The following is a 17,011-nucleotide window of genomic DNA, read 5'->3' on the forward strand; positions in this document are numbered from 1 at the left end:
GAAAATTGTTTTGGCCTCACAGGCCCCTAGAAAGTTTCTTAATATTCCTAGGTTTCCATGGACCATACTTTGAGAAACAGTGATTCATGGGTGTACCATGATAACAAATTAAATATTATTAGTTTTACTGTTGGTGGGGTTGATAGAGACATTTCAGGAAAGGAAGGAAAATATTAAAGCCAAATTTATCCTCAGTTTTATCTATTGAGGATAAAACACTACATTCTCCATGATGTCAAAGTCGAAGGAAAGTCCAAGGAAATCAACCTGTCCCCAGATTGCTAGTTGATCTCCTGGAGAATGCAGCCATTTCAGAGACTCAGCAATGTTCTATGATATTAACCAGTCAGGCACTTAGCAATGGTAATAGTCAAATCAGCCTTGGTGAGGATAAGTCCATGTTGTTGAGCCCATGCTGTTGAGCCCATCCCTGCTGTTATGGCCGCTTTGTTAGTAGGCCCTTAAGTAAGCTGTTGAGTGGCTGGAGATACAGGCTGAGTGTTATCCATATAATAAGCCATCTTGTTTAAGTTGTGATTATGAGACTACAGTAAGTGACATTTGATGGAAATTCCTATGAGACATGTCTATACATAATGTCCCCATTTGAAGAGGTGCATCTACGTACCTCTTCCCCAGATTTCCCTGTCTCCAATCTTCTAATCAAGAATCTCCCATTTCCCAAAATAGCCAGCAACAACCATTAGCCACTACCCATGTGATTCATATTACTTACCATTCTCCTTTGGGAAGAATGGACAAGTAGATAAACTGCTTGAAATTCTTCTCAATGGAAGCATTTTGTTTCCCTACTATCATTCTAGACCACCTTTCAATTGAGCCAAAATTATGCAGCAATTCACCTCCATCTGTGCCAGCATATTAGGCAGAATCATCTGTAAACTAGGCCTGAATTTCTTCTTCCTCAGTTATTTGGTCAGAGAGAAAACTGCATAAAGTCATAGATTTGGGTTGAAGAAGAGGCAGCAATACAATAAGAATAGATGGCCTGAGAATCTGAATCTCCACTCATGCAAATATAATATATTAAGAACCTATTTGAGCTCAATTTCATGCCACTCTTTATGATTCAAGGCTGGTGTTCATGTTCAACTTTAGAGCTTTGTGGATCAGATAACACCCACATCAAAACAGTTATCTCAAATTGCATGGTCACTCGATGTCCCATGATCAGATATTTAATCTCTACTAACACCAAATAGTAAGAAAGGTGCCAGCTCACAAAAGGAGAATGGTTATCTGCATGGCTTTGTTTAAAATCCTAGATGTATGCACTGTCATTCTCTTATGGGGATTTGCAAGCAGTCCATAGCACAGCTCTAAATGCCCCAGACCTGCTGATTCATATGTCATAAGTAGTTAAACAACTGGTATTGTGCCTTGGACCAGACTGAGAGCTCTCTTTATCTCTGAGCACCATTTGGGACCTATGTTGGCTCCAGAATCCAAAGAAGCCCACGAAGCATTGACCTCCCTTTAAATGTTAGTAGGTAAAAGTTGCATTAATTTAACTTTTACTTTGGAGGAGAAATCTCAATGTCCAAGACTGATGGAGCCTGAGAAACCCACCAAATTTTCATGAAGTATACCTCCTACCTTCTGGTACGTATGTGTTTTGACAAAACTTCCAGGTTATTTGCTACTTCCTGTCCAACATATCTAATTAGCAAGACGTCACAGATTATGTAGTCTAGATTATGACAGTGTTCCATACATGAAAGCAACTAAATATGTTCTGATGTCCTGATCAAATTACTTTTTGGTTGGTATAAAAAGAAAAAATATTTGCCAGCGTAATAGCTACATACTAGGTGTCAGAAATCGTATTGTTTTGATTCAGTAGAGAAAAATACATCTGTAAAAGCAGCAGCATTTAGCATCACCACTTGATTATGTTTATGAAAATCCTGTCATTCTTCAAAACCCACTCCCATCTGCACAAGCCAAATCAATACTTTTGTATCTCTCAAGATTTTCATGGTGAAATTAGTCTCTGCATTCAGGGGTACAGAATTACTTTTGATTCAACATTTCGGCTGAGCAGGGCAATTCCATTAATCATGTAATCTCAATAAATCCCTACTCTATTTGGCTAACAGGCATTTGGGATCCCTAGGAATCAGCATCAATTCTGCACCTACTCATGCTACCCAGTATTCCAGGGAAAATCTGGATGTTTCACCTTTTCCAGTGCACAGAAACCTTGGCAAATGGTCTCAGGTTTGGGGAAGATAAAGAGGAAGATTTGGAGTGTATCTTTTAAGCACAGTTGTAGGATTCTTCCTCAAGGGGATTCCATTCTTATCTCAAAGTTGGATGACTCTTCCTGCACCAGAATGACATTGTTTCTATTAATACAGGCTTGCTGCATGTCGTGAAAACTAATAGTCAATCCCCAATATCTACAAAGATTATTTCAATCATCCTTCTTTAATTGCTTGTCTTAATGAAGTTTGGAATACATTAGGCAAAGTCCACAAAAAAATCCTTTTAGCATTTTATTGAGATTGTTTGGATTTATGAATTAATACAATACACACTGAGATTTGCATAATACTAAGTCATCCCATCATTAACACTGATTTATCTATTTATTCAGAAATATTTCTCTTGTATGAAGTTTTATCATTTTCTCAGTAGAGGCCTACACGTCTTTATTAGTTTTCTTTCTAATTGTTCTCTTCTTCAAAATAGTAGTAAAAACTTCTCCAGACATCACATTATCACCCAGCTATCTCCTTTCTTCTCTCCTGTATTGCCGAACTTTTTGAAAGAGCTATCTAAACTACCTGTTTCCATTTACTCACCTCATTTCCTTGTAAACATAATACAATTTAGATTGAAATTGAAAGCCCCATTTCATCAAAACTGTTCACTCACCAATGACACATAAGAAAACCAAGGTCTTTTCTTAGTTTTTATCTTGCTTGACTTTTTAAAATTTACATGAATAAAATTCATTCTTTGAAAAAACCAAACAAATTCATTCTTTGTCATGGTATGTTTCTAAGGGTTTTGACAATTGCATAGAGTTGCATATACACCCTCTGAATCATGATACAGAGTAGTTTCACCACCCCTAAAAGTCTCTCCTTCTGCCCCTTTGTAGTCAACCCCTCTACTCCTGGAATCACTGCTCTGTTTTCCATCCAAACAGCTTTGCCTTTCTTCAATGTCATATATTTAGAACCATACAATTTTAAGGTTTTGGGGTCTGGCTTCTTTTACTTAGCAAAATGCATTTGAAATTCATCCATGTTGTTTTAAGAAACAAGAATTTTTCTTCTTTCCTTTTTATTGCTAAGTAGTATTCTATTTATAGATGCCCTGACTGCTCCTTTCTTTTTTTCTTTTTTTTTTTTTATCTTGAACAACAAGGTAATATCTACTTAATGCATAAGAATAACCTTCAGGATAACCTCTCCACTCTGTTTGGAATCTCTCAGCCATTGACACTTTGTCTCATTTCACTCTTCCCCCTTTTGGAGGAGAAGGTTTTCTCAATCCCTTGATGCTGAGTCTCAGCTCATTCCAGGATCTCTGTCCCACGTTGCCAGGAAGGTCCACGCAGAGAGGGGGAGGGTGATGAGACTGCTCTGCTGGAGAGAGAGCCATTGCTCATTCATTTGTTCACCAGTTGAAGGATATTGGAGGGGAAACCTTTTAGCAAGGCATTTCAGGCTTTTCAAAATCTGACCCTGAAATCTGCCTTTCTTCTTCAATCTTTCCCCATCGTACTGCTCCACAGCACAGTCCAGGCCCCGTACCACAACTAAGCCCTGAAAATATCACACACATCCAGGTGTCCCTTTCTGCATATTGTCTTTTGTGTTTGGATTACCAGTCTTTTGTTTGTCTTCAAGATGTAGTTTCCATTGGTCTCTGGAAGTCTTCCTGATCCTCCTTTCCAAAGAAGAATTCTTTGCATTCACCATTGTTCATTACTCTAGTAAAGTATGTACTACAAGTGTTTACACAATTATTACCTACTCTAGACTATATCTTCAGCAATCACTATATATCACAAATACTGTATACTATTTTTCAAAATAAATTTCAATGTTTAGCCTCCTTTTCTCTCAATTTCTTCATGTACATAGTAAGAGTGTTCCCAAATATTCCTGACAATAAATATCAGCAGAAATGCATGTTTAAAATGCCTATTCATGAGTCCCTCCTACAGATTACGATTTCAGGGGGAAAAAAATCTTCTTACAACAGACTGGTAAATGGTGGAGGAAAATAATTTATTTGTATGTGAGGGAAATAGGCATTGATTCTAGGAATGAATGACAATTTCTTGGGTAGCCTAAGAACAAGTCACCAAACTGGCCAGGACCTGATCTTCCCACCTATGAAATAATTGTAGTTTTCATCTGCCTTGTTGAGATATCAGGCATTAATTAATTAATGTTCATAATGGGCTTGAGATCAGTGATTAAAAGCAGTTATCCTTAATGGAAAACAGAGTTAGTCAACCACTGAGGAGTAGTAAACAAAACAGGGGAGATATTATCCATAGGAAGTGATATTGAAGAATGAGAAGTTAGTTAGGAATGGGGAGTGGAGGTTGGAATAAGACTTTTCTTTGGATATGTAAATATTATTATTTTTTCTACCAGAATTAGGCAACACACCTCCTTGATGTGCCAGTAAGGGCACTATTCTTCCCTACACTATGATTCTTAACCCTTTTTGTGCCACAGAAGTTTTTGACATTTTAGTGAAGCCTATGGACCCCTTCTCATAATAATTTTTTAAGTGCATTAAAAATTTGTAAGATTATGAAAGAAACCACTTTTATTAAGACACAGTTTTTAAATGTGCAAATTATAAATTTAATTTTATAGTGGCATATATGTATTAATAATTATAGTGGCATATTATTATTAATAAAATTAATAATCCAGTAGTGGTCTAATAAGTATGATAATCTCAAAGTACTGATGGCTGTACATTTCAAGATATTTGCAACAACTCTTATGTGATATGAAAATATCTGTGTGTTCTACTGGTGAAAAGATTAGGAGACTGCAGCTATTACTGGGGCTTGTTGCCTACATTTATAAATTTTTTAATGCTAAGTTTTAATTGGAAGTTACTGAAAATAATAATGAATTTTTCCCTATTTAGGCTCTAGGACCCTCTAAATTTTACCCATAAATCCATTGGGAGTGTTTGGATCTTAGGTTAGGAAATCCTGTTCCATACTTATCCAGGAATCCCTCAGAGAGCCAAATACTTATACTGTTTCTCAAAGTGTGATTGAGTCAGTTACCACAGGTATGAGATGAATATTTAAAAATGCATATATTTTAGCCTTTACCCAGACCAGCTGAATCAAAACTAGGGTGGGATAATGGCGTGAATCTATAGTTTTAAGAAGAACCCAGGTGATTGATAGATACACTGACATTTGAGAATAGGCATGAAGTCAATAGTTGACCTTAGTGAAATCATAATTATCAAGCCAGAGATTTTCAAATATTAGCTTGAGACATTATTATATGGTAAGTCTGGAGGGAGCTAGACATTTTAATTTTTTTACAAGTACTTCAAGTAATTATGATGAATATGTCCTCAACTCCCATTATGAGGAATATTCCCAGGTAAATACAATGAAGGTAAAAGTATAAACTCTACCTGGGAATGAGAGAAGGTCATGAGGAGCTTTGCATCATAATCATCCAAATCATACTCTACCCCCTTTGCTCTTCTATACCAATTATAGAAGACTACGCAAAAGAAAATATTCTTACAGAAAAATTAAATATAGAATCAATGCTTCTTATTACAGAAAATACAAAAGGAGAGTGACATCCTCTCTGCCCATTTTTAACATCATGTTCTAAACTGGGAGACAAAAATCGCATTTGTCAGCAATAACACGAAAAGCAGTAATTATAGAGTAATAGGGCTGAAGAAGAACTAGAGGACACCTTGAGCTTCCAACTACTACCTTTCTGCTTTTCACATCATTATCCCCTCCTAGAATTCTCTGTCATTTGAACCACAGAACAGTATATCTAATTGCCTAGTATACATCTAATCCTGCATATCACGGACAACTCAGACACTACAAACCAAAGTGAACTCATAGCATTTTTCCATAGATTGGTTTTCCCTCCTATATATATTTTCTTTGTCTTGGGTATTGGCACCAATATCGAGCAAGATATTCAGAAGTTGTCCTAGAGTCTTCCTGATTCATGCTAGGATTTTCTTTGCTAGGGAACATTTTGGGGTTTTAAATCTCCAGATTAAACCAGTTTTAAATCTCTAATAATGGCCTAGTGGTCTCTCGAGTCTGCACTTTTGGAGTACCAACCTCCAATGTGGCTGGTGTTATAAGCTGCACATAGTGATTAGAAGAGTCCTCCTATTATAAGTCCCATACTCCAAAATAACTCCACCAGCACAACTGTGGCCTTAAAAAGGCTTAGGAGTTTGTGACTGTTACCCCTTAAGATTTAAACCTCCATAGGTTTATCCCTACATGGAGTGCAAGGCCATTACACCAGGACAGGATCCAGTAAGTGATCCATGGTCTTTGTGAAAAACAGGGATTCGATCTGAGGGTCTTGAGTGACCACAAAGCAAACTTAGTGTGCATACCCCTGAGTGATACCAAGTGTTAGTGGACTGCTCTGTGTCCTCCAGGACCAAGGTCTATTTTCCTCTTTATCTTAATTGCAGCCAGGTCTGAAGGAGTAATACATAACTCCAGAGAAAATAAATTCCTGCTGGGACAGGCAAGCAGGTGACAGAAAAGAACATTCCACATCGCCATGAAATGGATAGATAACTTTAACCAAGACCCTGTGATTTCAGTGATGAAGAAAGTTGAGATTTGGAGGTGAGAACAGACTTCCTAGTGGGCCCCTGTGGGTACAGGGTAGGAAGAACTCAGAGCAGTAGTACAAGGCAGATTTCTGATGGCACTAAAGCAGCTTTTAAGAATGGGATCTATGTCACCGTGCAGAGGCCACCTTCAATTCAGGATTGTGGAAAAAAAAAAAAAGAGAACCTTACTGTAAACTAAAAATGACTCAGAATGAGAAAAGAGGAAGAGAATCTCAGAAAAGGGACAGGTTATGAAGGTGCAGGCCTTGTAGTCGATGACAGTGGACCCTGAAGACCTGGCAGGAATTGGCTGGTCTCTTGGTGAGGGTAGAACCACAAACCTTTCTTTTCTCTTCACTGTCTTTCCTTCTGATTATTCTGTTCCCCCAGAAAATACCAGTGCTCTTTAGGCCTGTGGCTGTTAACAGCAATATGGATCTTAGCCTGTGCTGTTCAATCTAGTAGACATTAACCACATCTGGCTGTTAGCCACTTGAAATCAGTTAGTCTAAACTGAAGTCAGTTCTAAGTGTAGAATACCCACCCACAAGTACAATAACAACTGCAAAGAATGTAAAATATCCTAATAATTTTTATATTAAGTACACATTGAAAATTTATTATTTGGGATAATATTGGGTTAAATATAATACTACAACTAATTTAAACTGTTTCTTTACATTTTCTAGTGTGACTACTAGAAATTTCAAAATTACACATATGACTTGCATCATATTTCCATTGGACAATGCCGATCTAAACCATGACATATGTTGCATTCTGAAACCATGCTTGTGTGTGTGTGTGTGTGTGTGTGTGTGTGTGTGTGTGTGTATACTAACTAAATATAAAGGAATTAGGGCTTAGATTAATGGTAATAAAATATAGTGTGTTTAATAATCATCTGGAGAACACTTGAAAATGACATTCTTGCCCCCACCCCACCATTTCCCACAAGATTCTAATTATTATATTTAGGATGCAGACAACGAATTTGTATCTTCAACCAGTTCCCTAGGAGATTCTGATGCAGTTGGTCCTGCTCCACTCTGAGAAACACTGGCTTAGGGTGCACAGGGCTGCAGTGATCCTGCTTGATTCTGGGATTTTCTTCTGTTTTTTAAATTGTGTGGGCAGGAGCTGCTGCTGTCATAATGTTCCTGATGACCCTGTGGAACTTTGGCAAAGCATGACCCACAAACGAATTGGAGTTAGAGTAACTGAACTTTGGAGACATTCAGATTTAGTGAAAGATGACCCAGGCTGCAGTTACAGAGGAGAATCCTCAGGCGAAAGCCCCTGAGTGAGTCCCCTGGATTTAGGAATGCATAGAATAAAACAATGTGCAGGGAGCAAGACTGCAGGAAGGATGCGGGCAAGAAGGTCTGAGACATTGGGTACTATATTGGAGCTCTGACTTCTCTTAGGGACAAGGGATTAGTGTGATACCAGGAGTATCATTGTTATGCATTGCTAAAATGTATAGGGTATATATAGAAAATGATGACATTATCTGCTACAGCATGAAGGGCTCGATGTATACCAAAGTGATTAAACAATGAAATTTGGAGCTAGAGCACCTGGGTTCTACTTATCACCTCTATGTTGGGCAACATATAATAATTTCCATTTCCTTAAAACAGGAAAAATAATTGTACCTGCTTCATAAATTTGTAGTGAGAATTAAGTGAATTAATTTATGTAAAACCCACAGAATTGTGTCTGCACATAAGGACTATGAGTATCAATAATTATCATTGTATTAAACTCTGGTGAAATTTGGTCAGCAATATATAGCTGAGCATACTTTGAAATAAGGAAAGGGATAGGAGGGGATTACTTTATTGCAAACAACGATAGAAAGCATCAAGCTCAAATGCATGAAGGGGACAGGAAAGTTGCAAAAATATAGGCATAAGGTATGCTGGGGAATGGGAGAAGAGGAACATAAAATAAGAATAATAAAATCTGAAAGAAAGAGTTGCCCTTTTCAAATTAGAGTAAAGCATGTCTAGCCTAAGGACATTCAAATGTGTTATTTATTTATAGAAAGTGCTAGCCAAATATAAAAAAAGGTCTTTGTATCAGATTATTCTCAGGAACTAACTCCCAGTCTACCACAAAGGTAGTTTCCAGAATAGCCATGTGTCATCTCAGTTAAATACTGCCCAAGCTATGTCAAATGTTTCTGGGCAGAAACACCAGACCTGAAGGAGTTATGTTCCATCTCTAGAGGATGCAAGGGAGCTGTGGTGATGTCAGGACATTTCCAACACTCTGTAATATCCCTTGAGTGGAATGGCTTGAATGTTAAGTCCATATGAGTTGGAGAAGGACAAAATCAGACTACTATTGACTGCACGCTTGAGGGAACTCAAGGTGTTTATTCACTTCACATCCAAAAAAAGACAAATACTGACAAACAAAACTTGGCCACTGTGTTAGTAAGCTACCAGAATGTGATATACCAGAACTGGAATGGCTTTTATAAAGGGGAATTTAATAAGTTACAAGTTTACAATTCTAAGGAAGTGAAAGTGCCCAAATTAAGGTACCACCAAGAGGTTACCATCACTCAAGAAAGACTGATGGGTCGGGAACACCTCTGTCAGCTGGGAAGTCACGTGGCTGACATCTGCTGGTTCCTCACTCCTGGGCTCCATTGCTTTCAGCTTCTGTCCCTGAGGGGGTTCCTCACTTTGTTTCTCCAGGGCTGTTTTTCATCTCCTGGCTTCCTTGGCTTTCTCCAGGTTCTGGCTTGTTCAACATCTCATGCAATGTCTGTGGGGTTCCCAGCTCCTCCAAACATTCGTGTCTCTTTCTCCATATGTCCACATCTGTGTCAGCTCTGCTGTGAAGTTTCTGTCAGCTCCGAGGCTTTTGTTATTTCTGTCACTTCTGAGGTGTCTCCAAAATGTTTCCTCTTTTAAAGGATTCCAGTAAACTAATCAAGACACACATGGGATGGGTGGAGTCACATCTCTACCTAATCAAAGATCACACCCACAATTGGGTGTGTCACAGCTGTGTGGAGGTAATCTAATTGAAAGTTTCCAACCTACAGTATTGAATTAGGATTAAAAGAAACATCTGTGTCCATAAGATTGGATCAGAATTGAAATATGGCTTTTCTAGCGTACATAATACTTTCAAACAGGCATAGTCACAATGCTGGGGCCTGGAATTTTCGTGTTGCAAGTATAACGTTTAAAGCAGTACTTTCTCAACTTTTTTAGTGTCACAGCCTAAAGCAACTGACTTTGGGGCCCTAACTGTCTTATTTCTGTCCTCTTTCCTGCCCCAAGGCACACTTCTGACCCTTTCCTCTGAGAGCTTTATTTAAAGTCACTTGAATACATGTGGCTTTTCTTCACACAGATTTTCTCTAAGAATTATAGTTAAGCAGATGGCCTCAGGGCTCCTCCTAATTGGAAAGGGGCTATCCTCCTTCCTTCCTTCCCCTCCTTTCCTTTGCTTTGACTAGTCAAAAGGAGAAAGAGGGCAAAGGAAGATTGTTTGAGCTAGCTATTCTTGACCTTCAGGAAAAACTTTTTTTTTTGGATATAATTTTTCTTGGGGTAGTTCTTCCCAACCTCTTCTTACTATCCATCAGTTATCAAGAGCCAGGATTGTGTGTGGGCTGATGAGAAAGTAGCCGTGACTGACCCACAGCTTCTGTTAACCTAGACCAGGGATGGTGAATAGTTTTTAACTCATACACTAATATGAACTGCTTAGAGAGCTCTGTTGGGAAGGATTCCGAAAAGTATCCAGGTTTACTGAGAAAGAGTAATTCAGGCAATTAGCAATGTCCGCCACTATCCTGGAAAGCAAAGAGAATGAACTAAGTTTACATATTTGCTGTCTGTGCTTTAGACCATTGCTTCTCAACATACAGTCTGTGGATTGCTGATAGACTGCCTGGTACCCAAGGCAGGGTGAACGAATTCAAAACCCATGACTAAGGAAACTTTATTACTAACCTATCAATCTAATTAATTAGATATTGCATTCTTAGGATCCAGACTGAAGAATGAAAGGGGATGCTATTACTAATGGCTCTGTAACAACTAGCACAAAACTTTTCATTTGGGGGTAATTGTATTTTTACCCTACATTCAAAAGCACAAATCAGTTCATTATGAACCTACCGGGGACTCTATTTTATTATCTAGTAAGATGTCTGGCTGGTACATATGCTTGTCAACATTGTAAAAGTTCTTACTGTACCCTAGGATATTAGAAATTCCAGAAGATTTCCTGAAGAAACCTTTGTTATTGGTTCATCAATCTTGAATTACTTACAAAATTATTTTTATTTTTCTGATGGTTTTGATCTTGAATCTTTGTTGCTACGTCGCTGTCTTTTGATTGCTTTGTCTTCCTTCAGTTCTCTATTACCTTGAAGACTTTTTTCCCTCTGTAAGTGCCAATGGTGTGGCATGTGAGTGGCAAGGTAATGAGGCCCTAAATTCTTTGTAGGTAAAACAAAACAAAACAGAACAAAAACAAAACAAGTAAATTTAAGATTATGCTATATGTTAAATCACGTCCCCCACAAAGACATATGAAAGCCCTAACTCCCAATCCTGTGGATGTGAACTCATTTGTAAATAAGATCTTTACTCTTCTTATTAGTTAAGGTGAGCCAAACTGAATCAGGTGAACCTTAATCCAATGACTAAAGTCCTTATAAGCAGAGGAAATCTGGACATAATGAGGGCTAAGAGACAGAGTAGACAGAAGCAGACAGTAAACAGGGGGTTGAAATCAAGTTATGGATTGCCTCCAAGCTGCCACCAGAATGCTATGGGCTTCAAAGAAAGCATGGTCTTGCTGACACCTTGATTTTGAACTTCCAGCCTCCAAAACTGTGCAATAAATTCCTGTTGTTACGGCAGCACTGGCAAACTACAACAGATTACTAGGGAAAGCCTTAGGCCAGAATCACAAAAGTTGGCCTTGTGGCTTTTACTCTGGTCCAGCACAGCCCATCAAAGGTAGAGGTTTCACTTAGAGGATTGGGGCAAAAGTCTTTGTTAGCAATAAACAATACATTTCCCTAGAGTGCCTTCTCTGCATTCATCTTCCAAAGCCCAAAACTGAGCACTCACAGGCTTATGGAGACTAAGTATCCTGTCTTTCTACTGTACAGACTCAGAAATTTTGCTAGAGTTTATTCAGCACAACCTGTCTCCTCTAACAGCTAAATATCACAACTCTTACTTTTATGTCCTAAGAAACCTGGCCATCTCTCCTGAAAAAAACAATCTTGTTTACTAGTAAGCGAAGTATGGAGTCAGTAATATAGAGATTCAGCATCTTAACCAGAGGCTGAGCTAGACTGCCCTGTATCTTTGCTGATTCAGTATCCTTAGTTAAGTGGACTGTAACATGGTAACCAGCAAACAAACAAGAAATTGTGAGTCACTTCTGCTGCGGAAGCTAATAGGGAAAAGAGACTGGAAAAAGAGGACTTGTCTGAAGGCTGAAAATTACCCAGTCCAGTGTGAGCTGGAATAGGAGAGAGAAAACGCAAAAGGGCCTATAATCCCTTCTGATGACAAGGCCATAGGCTTTGTTTTGTTTTGTTTTCACAGATGAAAGCCCCTTAGAAAAAAAAATCATGTGTTTACCTTGAGTTATTTTAAAATGTTCTTTGTTTGCTAAAGATTGATATGCCAAACTAAAAAAAATAAAAGAGAGAAAAGAAAAAGAATAGCAGATTATGGACAGCTAAACCAAAACTGTAAAGAATGAAGCAAAGAAATTTCCTTAAGAGGAAAGGCTCAGTGGGGCTGTCAGTGTTGTGCACATAACATTTTTTTTTAAATTAGAGAAGTTGTGGGTTCACAAAACAATCATGCATAAAATGCAGGAATCCCATATACTATCTTATTATTAACACCTTGCATTTGACTTGCATTGGTGTGGTAAACTGGTTACAATTGATGAAAGCACATTTTTATAATTGTACTATTAACTATAGCTCACAGTTTAACTTTCGGTTCACCGTTGTGGTGTACATTTCCACGGATTTTTAAAAATTTTTATTCTATTGTTCACACCTAAAAATTCCTCTTTTAACCATATTCAATTAAATATTTCAGTGCCATTAATTATGTTCATAATGTTGGGCTACCATCACCACCATCCATTAACAAAACTTTTCCATCATCCCGAATAGAAATTGTATATTTTAAGCCTTATCTCCATATTCCCTGGTAACTTATATTCTAGATTCTGACTCTATGAGTTTTGAATAGGCTTTTCTTGAATCTCTGAAAAGGAGAGCAGAGATAGCCTGGCTAGAGGGATGGATAGTCAAGGAGTTGGCACCCAGGGCCAGTTCACAAGGCCACACTGAGGCCAGGACTAGCTGCATAAATGGGGCCCAATGCAAATAACAATACAGGGCTCTTGTTCAAAATTATTAAAAATTTTAAGACAGAAACAGCAAAGCATTAAACAAGTGTCAGATCCTTCTATACATGGGGTCCTGTGTGACTGCAGAAATCACACACCCGGGAAGCCAGCCCTTATTGTGGCAGTAGTCTGATTTAAGTCAGCAAAGGATAACAGATGGGAAAACCAAACCAGATACTACCAGGGAAAGCCGAGATCTAGATGTTTGGAAACATTAAAACACACAACATGCACACATACAAGGTTCAAACAAGAGGGGTAGAAAAGGCTAGTCTCGTGGAGAAAAGATGTGAAAAATCACCACATGTTCAGCTGAGTGCCCGGGCCTCCTTTTATCAGTGAGGCATAGTGGCAGGGGAGAAGGTGATCAGGTTCATATTAAAGGTCAGAAGGAAGATGAACTCTGTGGGAGCCACAGGATTTAGGATAAAGTGATAGCCCTATAGATAAACTGGTCACTCACTACACTGCAGCTAGAGCCATCATAATCCGGGATGAGAGAAAATAGAGCAAACTGAGGAGGTGACAGGTGGGCATTAGGAAAGCATGCAAAGGTGCGGACACAGACAAAAAGCTAAAGCAAGGTGCCTAAGCAAAATACAGAATTGAGAACCATGGTATCTGATTTCATCTACCATTAACTAGAATAATTTTGTTTAATGTTAATTAAATATATGAATGTAATTCTAAGTTTCAAGAGTATTGAGTATGAAGTCAATAGTATTCCATAAAATCCATCACAGTGGTAGCTCATTTCACTGACATTCATTTACCTGACACTCCTCATTCCCAGTGGCTAAGGCCCATAGCTCGATGGACGTTGAACCAACAGGGCTCCTTTCTAGCTCCTCCTCCTATTCTGGTTCCCTGAGATGAATTGTAAGCATCCTAAGAGTCAGATTTGTATTTCCCAACCTATTTATGCCAGTTGCAATTCTCGTAATTATTTAATAAAAGGTTATTTTTTATTAAGTGATAAATAAATGTTAGAATGTGATTTAGTAAAATTAAAAATCAAGGAAATATGAATGTTAAAAAAATGTTGGGCCTATAAAAGCTAAACTTAATGTTCTGTAAAGACTCAAAGTTGAGTCATTTTTAAAATATTGCTGCCAAATTAGAATGGGCAAAGCAATTGTAAAAAATTGAGGGAAGATTCTTAAAAGTCTGAAGGGTCTGCATCCAGTAAGTGTCATTAAGTCCTATTTCACTTTAAGGAAACAGAAACTAGAAATTAGAAATGAAGCAATTTGAGTATTGTCATTCCATATTGATATTTTTTTAGGACAGAAAGACATGGAAATCCTACCAGCAGACACACTCAAGGAAAGTTATGAATGGATGTGCATATGTTTTAAGTTAAAATAAAAAGCTTAATATTTGTTTGTGCCTTTTTTGAAATGATTACCCCATGTTAACTGACTTTTTTATGTGAACCAAACAGTAATGGATTGTCTCCGGGTGCCAACTGCATGGATTTAAAAGGCTTTTATTGCTGTTTTTGACATTTGTACCTGAATGCATTCATGCAGTTGTTTCTTGTGGTTCTGTTATTTCCAGGGAAAAATAGATGGCATTACAGAACTAGATGTAGTTTCTTAATACCTAGGAAATAATGCATAAATATAGGACAAAAAATAAGTCAGTGATGGACAGTCTACTCAGAACACCAATAAACCATAACTTTCCAAATAGCCTTAAATAGACTAGGATTTATTTGGAAATCAGTTTTTGCACTTTTTTATTTAATAATATTTTTTGTAAAACATATTTCAATAATATTGCACAAAAAATGTTATATAGAACCCAAACTTTAGTAATACCATGTAGGTAATTAGTGAAAATAAATTTATTTAATGTAAATGGAAACTTATTAAATGATTTTTAGCATAGATTCACATTATTTCATCCAAGATGCAATACGCAGAGTTCTCTTCCTTCCTTCTACCCCCAATTATAAAAGTTAATTGTAAGTATCTGTTAAATGCCTAATGAGTGTATAAACATACAGGTGACTTTCAACTGACTCTAATTCTGCAAGGAAACCAAGGTAGCCAAAAAACTAGTTACCTATACATCTTACTTCATTTTTTGCAATTTTATTGCGATGTATGCACATATCATACAAACTGTTCAAAGTAAACAATCAGTGGCTCACAGTATCATCACATAGCTGTGCAAACATCCCCATGATCAATTTTGGAAGATTTTCATTACTACAGAAGAAAAATAAGAATAAAAGATAAAATCTAAATCCTCCCATACCCTTACTCCCCCCAATTGTTGCCCCATAGTATTGATGTGGTACATTTGTTACTGTTGATGAAAGAATATTGAAATATTATTGTCAACTCTAGTCCATAGTTTGCAATAAGTACATTTCCCCTATCTACCCCTCTATTATTAACTTCTTGTAATAGTGTTGTACATTTGTTCTAGTTCATGAAAGAACTTTTTAAATATTTTTTCATATTTGTACAGTTCATCACAGCCATAGTACACCACAAGATTCACTGTGTTATACATTTCCATGTCATAAACTCCAACTTCCCTTCTGTTGGCATACATGACTGTAAACTTCCCCCTTTCCACTACATTCACACACCGTTCGATTTTATGAATTATTCTCATGATAACGTGCTACCATCACCTCTATCTATTTTCAAATGTTCAAGTTCAACTTAAACATTCTGCATGCATTAAGTCATGGGTCCCCATTCTTTAGCCTCATTCTATATGCTAGTCACCTTTAGTCTATATTTTTATGTCTATGAGTTTACACATTATAATTAGTTCATATCAGAGATCAAACAATATTTGTCCTTTTGTGTCTGACTGATTTCACTTAATGTATTATCCACAAGTTTCTTCCATTTTGTCACACGCTTCAGGACTTCATTCCTTCTTACTGCTGAATTAATATTCCATCTGTATATACCACATTTTTTTGTTCATTCTTCTGTTGACAGACACTTGGGTTGTTTCCACCTTTTGGCAATCGGGAATAATGTCACTATGAACATTGGATGCAAATATCTGTTTGCGTCCCTGCTTTCAAATCTGGGCATATCTTGAGTAGTAGGATGGCCAGAACGTAAGGCAAGTCTGTACTTAGCTTCCTGAGGAACTACCAAACTGACCTCCAAAGCACATCTACCATTTTACATTCTCATCAGCACTGAAGAAGTGTTCCTATTTTATCACATCCTCTAAAAATATGGAACACTTCATGAATTTGTGTGTCATTCTTGCACAGGGACCATGCTAATCTTCTCTGTATCATTCCAATTTTAGTGTATGCGCCACAAAAGCAAGCAGTCATCTATTTTTAATGTCCTAACATATCTTAGAAACTAAGAAATGAGGAGCTATATTAAGTTCAGGATCCGAAATTAAGAATTTTTATGTTAATGCCATTAAGCAACTTTTATTTCTTTAATATTTATAAGTTTGCTATTTCATAGATTGACTTTCTTATCATATCAAGGATAACAGGACATTTGTTTCTAATTACAGTAAGAAATGTCTAATGGAAAATTTTTATGCCCAAAAGAAATTTTTATCTCTACTTCTACTTAGTTAAATATAAACAGAAAAGAAAAAGAATTTTCAATTTGCAAGTACACTCCTGCCAAAATTCACCTACATCCCATTAAAAAGCCTCTTCCTTATCTCCTTTAATTTATATTGCCAGGAACAGTGATATATTTAACATTTCAGC

At 37.3% G+C, this 17,011-nt stretch overlaps 1 long non-coding RNA gene and 1 other non-coding gene across 3 annotated transcripts in view; both read right to left on the reverse strand.

Annotated features, from left to right (window-relative positions):
* Positions 1-10,515: 10,515 nt before the first annotated feature.
* LOC143665548 (uncharacterized) overlaps positions 10,516-17,011 on the reverse strand; it is an 84,399-nt gene continuing 77,903 nt past the window's right edge. For both annotated transcript variants that reach the window (XR_013167048.1, XR_013167049.1), the window contains exons 3-4: positions 11,170-11,338; positions 10,516-10,687 (exon numbers count right to left, since the gene is read on the reverse strand). This is a non-coding gene — a long non-coding RNA (uncharacterized LOC143665548). The remainder of the gene's footprint in view (positions 10,688-11,169; positions 11,339-17,011) is intronic.
* On the reverse strand, positions 16,502-16,604 carry LOC143665875 (U6 spliceosomal RNA). Its single transcript, XR_013167270.1, has one exon. It is a non-coding gene; the product is annotated as a U6 spliceosomal RNA (small nuclear RNA).

Source organism: Tamandua tetradactyla, chromosome 21 (assembly GCF_023851605.1).
Source record: "Tamandua tetradactyla isolate mTamTet1 chromosome 21, mTamTet1.pri, whole genome shotgun sequence".
Taxonomy (NCBI): Eukaryota; Metazoa; Chordata; class Mammalia; order Pilosa; family Myrmecophagidae; genus Tamandua; species Tamandua tetradactyla.